Genomic DNA, 10,196 nt, shown 5'->3' on the forward strand with positions numbered 1-10,196 from the left:
AAAAATAAATGTTAATCTTTCTTTCATTGATGTGATCTCAGGAATGCCTAGATATGCTAAATTTCTGAAAGATCTAATCACAAATAGAAAGAAAATGGAAGAACTCTCGGCTGTTACAATGAATGCTAATTGTTCTGCAGTGCTGTTGAATAAGATACCAGAAAAACTTTCAGATCCAGGAAGTTTCACGATTCCATGTTTTCTGGGTAGTCTTAGTTCAATAGAAGCATTGGCAGACTTAGGTGCTAGTATAAATCTAATGCCGTATTCACTATACGCTAAACTAGACCTTGAAGAATTGAAACTAACACGAATAAGCATACAACTAGCCGATCGATCAGTAAAATATCCTAGAGGGATAATGGAAAACATGCTAGTTAAAGTTGGTACTTTAGTATTTCCAGTAGATTTTGTTATTCGGGACATGGAAGAAGATTCTCGAGTTCCTCTTATATTAGGAAGACCATTCTTAAACACGGCTAAAGCAATAATAGACGTGTTCAGTAAGAAACTGACCCTAAGTATAGAGGACGAGAGTGTTACCTTTTCTGTTGATAGAGCCATGCAACAACCGCAATCTGCAGATGATACATGTTATTATATTCAAATTATAGATTCACATGCAGAATTGTTAGAAGAATTTCCAGAATTATAAGGAATAGGAGAATGTTCTTTAGGAAAAGGAACTGAACCAATTGATGAAGCTGAAATGTTAGCCACACTTATGGCTAATGATTATGAACCAACATTTGGAATACGCTTATTTACATGGTGAATCTGAATTACCTGTAATAATAACGTCTTCTCTTACTGAAAATGAAAAATCTCAACTCATTTATATGCTAAAAGCTCATAAACCAGCTATTGCATGGAAGATTCATAATATTAAAGGTATAAGTCCTTCGTATTGCACTCATAAAATCCTTATGGAAGAAGGTCATAAAACGTATGTGCAACGCCAACGAAGACTAAATCCTAATATGCAAGATGTTGTTTAGAAAGAAATTATTAAACTGCTAGATGCAGGTTTAATTTATCCAATCTCTGATAGTCCATGGGTAAGCCCAGTTCAATGTGTACCTAAGAAGGGTGGCAAGACTGTCATCACAAATGAAAAAAATGAGCTTATTCCTACTAGGACTGTAACAGGATGGCGTGTTTGTATTGATTATAGAAAATTAAATGACGCCACCAGAAAAGATCACTTTCCCTTACCTTTCATTGATCAAATGTTGGAAAGATTAGCCGGAAACAGTTACTATTATTTTCTTGATGGTTTTTCCGGATATTTTTAAATTCTAATAGCAACCGAGGACCAAGAGAAAACCACATTCACGTGCCCTTATGGTACTTTTGCTTACAAACGCATGCCATTTGGACTTTGCAACGCCCCTGCAACCTTTCAAAGGTGCATGATGGCGATTTTTCACGATATGATAGAAGAATGCATGGAAGTTTTCATGGATGACTTTTCAGTCTTCGGTGATACTTTTGAAACATGTCTAGTTAATCTTGAACGAATGCTAATTAGATGCGAACAATCAAATTTAGTTCTTAATTGGGAGAAATGCCATTTCATGGTTAAAGAAGGCATCGTTGTTGGTCATAAAATTTCAAAGGAAGGAATTGAAGTAGATAGAGCTAAAGTAGATGTAATTGTGAAACTTTCACATCCCACCAATGTTAGAGGAGTTAGGAGTTTTCTAGGGCATGTCGGTTTTTACCGACGTTTCATAAAAGATTTTTCTAAAATTGTCACTCCTATGAATAAACTCCTAGAAAAGGATGCTCCATTCATCTTTTCAGATGAATGCATCAAATCTTTTCATATTCTTAAATAAAAACTCACTAATGCGCCGATCATGATAACTCCAAATTGGAATCTACCGTTTAAACTTATGTGCGATGCAAGTGATTTTACAATGGGAGCCATTTTAGGACAAAGGATTGAAAAACGATTTCAACCTATTTATTACGCTAGTAAGACGTTACAAGGGGCACAAACAAACTACACAACTACTGAAAAATAACTCCTTGCTATTGTCTTTGCTTTTGACAAATTTCGTTCATATCTCGTTATAGCTAAAACGGTGGTCTATACCGACCATTCTACTCTTAGATATCTATTTTCAAAACAAGATGCCAAACCACGATTAATCCATTGGATCTTACTCTTACAAGAGTTCGATATTGAAATCCGAGACAAAAAGGGAGCAAAAAATCTCGCAGCTGATCATCTTTCTCGTCTTGAAAATCCCGAATTAGAAGTTCTAAATGAATCGGCCATACAAGACAACTTTCCTGATGAATATCTATTGAAAATAGATTATAATGAAATTCCATGGTTTGCAGACTATGCATACTATTTAGTATGTGGATTCCTTGAAAAAGGGTTGTCATACCAAAAACGAAAGAAATTCTTTAGTGATATAAAACACTATTTTTGGGAAGATCCACATTTGTTTAAAAGTTGTCCCGATAGAATAATACGCCGATGTGCATTCGGGGATGAAGCCAGTCAAATCTTAAACCATTGTCACACAGGACCAACAGGAGGGCATTATGGGCCTCAACTTACAGCAAGAAAAGTTTACGACGCTGGATTCTATTGGCCTACAATTTTCAAAGACGCACACCTTCTTTGCAAATCCTGTGATGCATGTCAAAGGGCCGGAAAAATAAGTCAACGTGATGAAATGCCACAAAATGTCATTCAAGTATGTGAAGTATTTGAAGTTTGGGGTATTGACTTTATGGGTCCATTTCCAAAGTCTCATAATAATCTCTACATTCTCGTTGCCATTGATTATGTATCTAAATGGGCGGAAGCACAAGCTCTCCCAACTAACGATGCACGAGTTGTAGTCAACTTTTTAAAACGTCTTTTTGCAAGGTTTGGAACACCGAAAGCTTTAATAAGTGATCGGGGTACTCATTTTTGTAATAATCAATTTGAGAAAGTTCTCAAAAGATATGGAGTAACTCATAAAATCTCAACTGCTTATCATCCACAAACAAGTGGACAAGTTGAAAATACCAATCGAGCTTTAAAACGTATTCTAGAGAAAATTGTAGGATCAAATCCGAAGGAATGGTCCATGAAATAGGAGTATGCACTCTGGGCTTTTAGAACATCCTACAAAACTCCAATTGGAACCACACCTTTAAAACTCGTTTATGGAAAAGCATGTCACCTTCCAGTAGAAATTGAACACAAAGCATTTTGGGCTTTGAAGACATGTAATCTTGATTTACATGAAGCCAGACGTCTAAGATTAAGTCAACTAAACGAATTAGAAAAATTAAGACATGAAGCATACGAAAATTCGTTAATCTATAAAGAAAGAACGAAGAAATGGTATGATAAAAGAATCAGAAGTTCAAAAGAATTTAAGGAAGGAGACAGAGTCCTTCTTTTCAATTCACGATTCCAGCTATTTCCTGGAAAATTGAAATCAAGATGGTCTGGACCATTCATAGTCAAAAGAGTTTTTCCATACGGAACAATAGAGTTGATAAATTCAAATGGGGTGGAATTTAAAGTTAATGGTCACAGAGTTAAACATTACATAGATAATCTAATGGAAGTTGAAGATGAAGTTAATCACAATTTCGACACCACAGCTAACTAAGTGTGGGAAGGTTCGAATCTTTTTAGGGTAATATGTATTTCTGTTAGAGTTAGATATTCTGTTTTCGTGTAGTTCTCGAGAATGGAATCCTAATGATCTTTCCCTAGCAGACCCTAAAGAACTAGTCTTCTCCCCCCATTCTGAATTTTTATTTTTTTTAGGTTTTACGAGATGAAGAATTCCTTTGATCTGAACCATGGTCTAATGCTACATGCTATGATTACTAAACGTAATAATGACACCCTTCCGAGTGAACTGGTATCATTCATAAGAGGCAAAATGGACGGAGTAAGAAAAGAACTCAGGAAAGATCATCATAAGATACATTTTGGTAAAGGAAAATCAAAATCCGCAACAAAAAGAAGAGCATGACACCTTGAAAGATGTCATAAATGCGGAAAATGGTCACACAAAGGTAAATGTTCAAATAATCAAACATATTCAAATACCGAATTTGTTACTCTATGCAGAGAAGGACCGTTCATATGTTTAGAAGAAAAGATATTGAAGAATCGAGGTTGCGCTTACGTAGTTATGGAAAATCAAATCACACGACTCTCCTATGAGTCAGCTAAAGCAGGTCTCTAAGAATTCTTCCTCATAGGTAAGTATGCACAGTTTTTATTTTTAATTTTATTGCTTTTAACTTTTTAATAATAAACGCTGAATCGTTCGCTATAAAGTATTAAATTGGTATTCAATAAAAGTAGATATGCATAACTGAAATTATTGATATCATACAAAAATTTATTACATCACTGCGAAATTTACCGTTTATTCTTAAGGTATAAATATCTTTAATCAATCAACCCATAATATTTCAAAAATTCGTCAGGAGTAAAACTAGGTTATGGAACCGAAATTACTTTACCGAAAAGAGGGGCGTATATTTTTGATAATATTTGATTGATTAAAGTGGGATAAAAGACTAAAAAGATTTTTAATTTTATTTTTTTACCATGTTTTTAAAATTAATATATAAATATTAAATTAATATTGTAAACTTTTTAAAATCAATATATTTAAGTTTGTAAATATTTGAAAAAATAATATTTTTAATATAAGTTTGTATGTATAAAAATGATATTTATATGAATTTTTAATTTTATGGATTTTAAATTTAAGTTTGGTGTGAATTTAAAAACAAAAATTTACTTTATTTCACTAAGTTAAAAATATGATTTTTAAAATTCGTCTTGAGTTGAAAACTATGTCATTGAAGTGAAATTGCTTTACCCAAGGGAATGACGAGAAATTTTATTATCATTATTTTTAATCTTATTGAATTAAAGTATGCCAAAAACATTAAAAAAACCCAAAAATCTTTGCTTTTAAAACAACGCTTTGAAATGACAAATTTTTAAAATTTTGTTGAGAGACGGACTAGGACATCGTTCCGAAATGCCTTCGTCCTAAATAACAAGGAAAACAAAATTTTAAATTTATTTAATTTTAGTTTTATAAGTATAAGGTTTAAAAATAAAAATAAAAATAAAAATAAAAACCCTGCACCCCATGCGATCGCATGGGGTTTGCACTTGGAATCCATGCAGTCACATGGAGACCAAATGCTGGTCAGGTATCAAAAGTCCAGCGACTGGTTCTGCTGCTTCACAATACCACACACATATACGCATATACTCTCAAAAATCACCCAAAAATTCTCATTTTTTCACCAAATTACTCCAAATTTCTCACAAAACTTCGCTACAATCATGCCTAGGTTCGGATTTTTTAGCAAGAAGGTAAAAATTACACTCCTAAACTCTTAAATTTCTTAGTTTTTGTGATAATTACCAATAATTTACCTAATTTAATTTTGTTAAATTCTAGTGTAATTAGAGTTAAATTGTTAGTATATTATGCATGTATAACCTAGATTGATGCTATTTAACATGATTTGAAGCCAAAAACTTCAAAATTTTTAGAAATCTAGGGTTTGTGTTCTTAAGCAATTTGGAGCTTTTTGATATAAACAGGTTATGACCGATTTTTGTCATGAATTATTGCTAAATTAAGTAGTGTAACATATTTAGGTAGCTAAATGATCAAAACTTTGATCATAAACATGATTTTTGAGAATTAAAGTAGACTTTTTAGGTCTAAAATTCATGAACTTAATTAAATTGATGTAAATGCCATTTGAAACTTGTTTAATTGCTAGTAATGGTTATTTTAACATGTTATTTGAGTTGAATGCTTATGAACTTTGTAAACATTTTCATATATGCTTATTTGAAAAAGTGTAGAATTGTAAAAATTGTGAAAAATGTGTATAAGTTTAATTTTGATTGAACATGTTATTATAATTGTTTCAAGTTGTTATTTTGCTAACACTAATGCATATTTGGATGCACAAATTTTGTGTTTAATGGGTTTTGCAGAAAAATACCGATACTGATGGTGCATCATCATCATCTAGGCAACCTGCTCCAGAACGTGAACCAGAAATGCAATATGTGCCACAATATGAACCAGAACCTGAACAGGAGCAACAACAGGAACAACAACAACCTGATAAACACGTACCATATTATGATCCGCAACAAGAATATGTTAATGCCTACGTAATTTTTCCGATTCATTCCATAATAGCACACCCAACGATTCATGAAGAACAGTTGCATCCTAATTTGAGATTTGATCGAAGTTGGAGAGATTACCAGACGTATCAAAGTAACAAATTCAAACTGGTAACGAAAAATGTAGAAGTACCGAGGGTAATCGATTGGGAGCCTTTGGAAAGGGTCCAACTAGTTAACTCAGTTAGACAGCATCTGATCCAAAGGTATGGCAGCTCTTCTTTTCCCGATTGGGAACGTTTATTCACCATTCGTAGGCCTGTATACAAAGAGTGGTGCGTTGAGCTTATGAGTACTATTTCACTTAATGCGGATGTAGTTAGGTTAGATGATAGAAGTTTTCTTTAATTTTTACTTAGCCGTAGGATGTACAGGATGTCCATGCTGGACATGGCCAGGGCTTTATAGATTTATACTCCTGGTGAATTTCTACTACCCGATTGTACAAATTTGATTTATCATGGGGATCGGGTAGATAGGAATTTTGACGCGGACACCGTCTGGAGGCGTATGTCAGATTATAATGTTTTTACGCATGGAGGAAGACACTCCTAATTAGATATTAACAAAGCAGAGCTTCGTATTATACATAGATTTTTAGCTAATTCGATTACACAAAGAGGTAAAAACAAGGAGAAGATGACCTTACACGATTTATTTTACCTTAAGTGTATTCGAAACACTAGAAGCTTTGTTAATATCCCCTACTGTGTCGGTTTTTATCTGTCCAAAATGGTGGCAGGAATACAGGACGGGGGAGTAATAGGAGGAGGTATTTTTGTTACTCTCATTAGAGAGTATTTTTGGTGTAGATAGGGATCAAGGGGGTCCACTGATGGTGTGTAGGGAACAGGTGGATACTTTAGGATTGAAGGTCTATCAGGATGCTAAGGTATTAAAGAGCAGACGCAATCAGGCAGTACCATATGATGGTCGTCATCCACAGGTAGAGAGAGGTTCAGATGAGGAAATGGAGGAAGCAGATGACATTAGGGATGTCATTAAGGAGGCTATGACTGACGTCTACCAGCGTATAGATGAGGTAGAAATGACAAACGAGGCTAGACATAGTCAGTTCGAGCAGTGGCACGCCCAGGATGTGTACGAGCATTCTAGGCAACGACAACATGATAGATGGCACTATCATCAGCATCAGATCATGAGCCAGCTATCACCTCAGGTACCAAATAACTACGTACCGACCCGACCTGCTTACTATCCTCCATACCAGCCCGATATGCGACCACCATTTACTCTCTACGACGATAACCAGGCCTATCAGTACACCTATAACCAACCGTGGAACCCACCCGACGACATGAACTGGAACCCCTATCCAGATTGATATAGTTCTGTTGGTGATTTTTATATTTTTTTTATTTTTTTTATTTATTTATGTTTAAACATATAATATTGTGATACTTTTATGTAAGTTTTAACATTTTTATTATTTTGTACTAATATTTCATATTTGATTTGAAAGTGGGATGTTAAGTCCCATTTCAAATTACCATGCATGTTATTATTTGTATGTATGTATATTGTCAATTGTACACAATAGGGTAAAACAGCGCATTTTCAAAGACTGGCATTAAGTTCAGCAAAAGCTACTAATTTTGACGACAAAAACGAAAAACAAATGTGATGTAACAACAAGACGGAATGAACAAATGATGTGCACCATTTATCATTCAACAAAAAAACGCCAATATGTTTCGAAACTTTGGTAAAATTTAATCATTTTTATACGCTAATCACCCTCAATAATTTAAATTGTACTGATTTCTTGCAAACGAGGGCATTGCAAGATCTTAAGTGTGGGAAGGGGTTAAATTCTTTCGGATTTTTAAAATTTTAAACTTAAACACTTGGTTACCATTAAAAATACTAGTAACGCAGTAGTTGTATTAGAATCTAGTGCTCTCTAATAATAAAGAACAGCCCTAGTCTTATATACTGACTACCCAATTCTAGTAAAATTTTTCAAAATTTTCAAATAAATGAATTCAAAATCATGTTTATACATATTTATGAACGATAAAACTAGGTGTTAACACCGAAATTATTGTTACCTCGTAAAGGACATAAATTGAGAAACAACCCAAAATGTTAGAATTCATTTAAAATGGAATAGATGACAATAAAAAGGCAAAGAAAGGAAAATAAAAGCCAAGTGTGGGAAAAATTTACCAAGTTATTTAGAACATATGTCACATATTTTTGTACAAATAATTGAAGATACTTTTGTTTTGGACAAAATTAACTGTTTTACCCGATAAATTGTAATATATTTGAAAGAAAGATGGATCTACACGATGAATCAATTCCATCATTAAAAGGAAGTAAAATCTTTCGAAAAAGAAACGCGCTTCTTGATTTAGGTCATGAAGTTATCGTCCAGACCAGTTGTAGAGTCTACGAAAAACCTTGAAAAGTTTTCTCGAAAATTAGCTGGAAATCCACGGACCTCAGCATCAAACAGGGTCGCCAAGTGGTCAGACTTATCCTAACCATGAGAGGATCTGTCTCGTACAATGGGGGGCACCATGCAAATTAGCTTATAAGACTAATGAATCAGATCCCCAGAAAGGATAATCTCCTTAAAGATCAAAAATCAGCTTTTAAGACTGATATTACTCAATCCTTGAGATTGACTTTTAAAGATTGAGAATTACAAACTCATGGAATTCGATGATATCTAAACTCGAGCTTGAACGAGAAAATATTTTGATCAAATTACAAACCGATCTGTTTTCTGAAAACCCATTTTTAATGCGTTCATTACCATTGAACGTAAAATCCTAGGAATTCACCTGAAATTCATTAGGTCACCTAAACCAAATCGGGTGTCAACTAAAAGAACGGTAGTTGCATAGCAAGGTCAAAGACAGGACCTTGTGCTAGATCGAAAAACCATAGGGTGAGCTTTACTATTGCTCCTACAAAGAATAGTAATTGCATCCGACACGATATAGACCATAATCAAAAACATGTCACGGGCAGTATTCTAAATTTCCTTATTTCTCCCCGAGATCTCTCTGAGATCTCGTTTTTGGAATTCCACCGAGACGAGATGTCCATCTCCCGAGATTTTTCGTTTGACGGGGTCAAACTTGGTCTAAGCCACAATTTCTCGGATTTTATTTCTTATTTATCTAATTTTCTTCTAAAATCTCGTAATTTATATGATTTTCTCGCTCATTTCTGGAATTTTCTTGCAAAATCTCGTAATTTATATGATTTTCTCGCTCATTTCTGGGATTTTCTTGCAAAATCTCGTAAAAACGTACATGAATATACATATATTTACTTATACATATATATTTTTATTAAAAAAACTATAAAGTCAATGTAAGTCAACGCTCGAGATCTCCCCGAGATTATTCCGAGATGCCGAGATCCCCTCAAAAATGTCCAAACGAGATCTCCCCGAGATCCGAGTTCTCCAACCTTGGTCACGGGACATTGCCTTAACAGTTGCTTGTTCAACGCTTTCCTTTACAACCAGACGGTAGTTTACCGAAAGGTAATATACGGAGCAAGTATACTGGACGTGTTGCTTTCCTAATATAAGGTTAGCAAGTGGGTGACACAAAACCGCAAGTTTTAAGCTAAAATTTTCAAATCTGAAACCCACCAAACCCACAAAAACAATTTGCAAACACCGGTGAAGGGTTATTCCGGAAAACTTATCTAGGGTAAAAGCTAGATTGAATTTTCAAAAAGATCAAATGTTTTCATAAAGATCCAATTTCCTAAAGGATCTAAATTTTCATAGTCATGTGGGACTGTAAACCACAGTGTTACTACCATTGTTCATAACGCCAAATTAAAATCACTGATGTACAAAGTGTGAAGAATAAAGAAGTGATTCTAGTATTTTTATTTCAAGACTATATTGCTTGAGAACAAGCAACGCTCAAGTATGGTAATATTTGATAATGCTAAAGAAAGACAAGCTTTTAGTTGCAATTGTTCTATT

Source organism: Rutidosis leptorrhynchoides, chromosome 10 (genome assembly GCF_046630445.1).
Source record: "Rutidosis leptorrhynchoides isolate AG116_Rl617_1_P2 chromosome 10, CSIRO_AGI_Rlap_v1, whole genome shotgun sequence".
NCBI lineage: Eukaryota > Viridiplantae > Streptophyta > Magnoliopsida > Asterales > Asteraceae > Rutidosis > Rutidosis leptorrhynchoides.